The sequence below is a fragment of the Austrofundulus limnaeus genome, unplaced genomic scaffold, assembly GCF_001266775.1.
Source record: "Austrofundulus limnaeus strain Quisiro unplaced genomic scaffold, Austrofundulus_limnaeus-1.0 Scaffold96, whole genome shotgun sequence".
NCBI classification, from domain to species: domain Eukaryota; kingdom Metazoa; phylum Chordata; class Actinopteri; order Cyprinodontiformes; family Rivulidae; genus Austrofundulus; species Austrofundulus limnaeus.
Genome location: NW_013952498.1, coordinates 532,293 through 533,379, shown reverse-complemented (window position 1 = coordinate 533,379; position 1,087 = coordinate 532,293). Strand labels below are relative to the sequence as shown.

Sequence of the window (1,087 nt, the reverse complement as noted above, 5' to 3'; positions counted from 1 at the left end):
CTCTCTCTCTCTCTCTCTCTCTCTCTCTCTCTCTCTCTCTCTCTCAGGTTTTATCAGTGAAGCAGAAACTGGTCTGATAGATAAACGCTCCTGGGATTGTTAGGGTATTTTATTTTTGAACATGACTGGAGGCAGAGAGAACAGGGGTGCTTTTATTTTGGCAGGACGTGTTTTTAAAAACAAGCCCGACCCCTGCAGGGATCAGAACACAAGGAAGAAATCCATATTTACACTGTGTATCCAGCAGAGGGCGCTGCTGCACAAACCTGTACAAGAACATTTCTGATTGATTTGTTATGAACAAATGTATACTTCTTGTTGTTTTTTTTWAAATCTCAGACACAAATCATACAGACGCCTAAACATAAGGACGAGTTGCTTTCTTTAATCTCATCTCAGAGCGCGCATGCGCAGGCTTGTGTGGGCGTGTGCACACGTCCCCGTGCACGTGTGCTAATTTTGGACGTTGCTGCGGGCAGAGAAAGAATCTGGCAAATGAGTGATCATTATTCATTCTGCTCCTCAGAATGTGCAGATGAAGACAGGAGGAAGAGGAAGATAATGAGGAAGAATAAAAACTCCTTTAATCTGGACTTTGTGTGATGATTATTAACCTGCTTATTAATTTATTTACTGGGTTTGTCATATTTTGGGGAACAACACAGCTGCTGTCCTTTCTGCCGCTTGTTGCTTCAAAACAAGGAATCTTTTCTCTGATGTGAAAACTGTAGGAAGCATCAGTTTCACATCACTTCTGTCTTTCTGAGATCTCTGGATTAAAATCTGAGTGAACGATAAAAACATGTGCACCTAACCTGACAACTCCCTGTTAAAGGGGCAATATCATGTAAAATCAACMTTTTTGAGTTTTACATCATGTTATAATGTTAAATTCTCATAAAAAACATGCCCAAAGTCTTGCCTTGACTCATTCATGCATGTTTGAGAAATCCTGCAGTGTTTTTAGGAAGCCATGCTGAGGAGCAAAACAACAGGTGGGGACCAGAAACACCGTTTGGGACGTGTTTTTAAGCTGAACTTCCTCATGGCAGACCCCCCCCCACCACACACACACACACACACACAC

At 42.0% G+C, this 1,087-nt stretch overlaps 1 long non-coding RNA gene across 1 annotated transcript in view; it reads right to left on the bottom strand.

Annotated features, from left to right (window-relative positions):
* Positions 1 to 36: 36 nt before the first annotated feature.
* LOC106520667 (uncharacterized) overlaps positions 37 to 1,087 on the bottom strand; it is a 17,752-nt gene continuing 16,701 nt past the window's right edge. The window contains exon 3 of the long non-coding RNA XR_001310578.1: positions 37 to 665. This is a non-coding gene — a long non-coding RNA (uncharacterized LOC106520667). The remainder of the gene's footprint in view (positions 666 to 1,087) is intronic.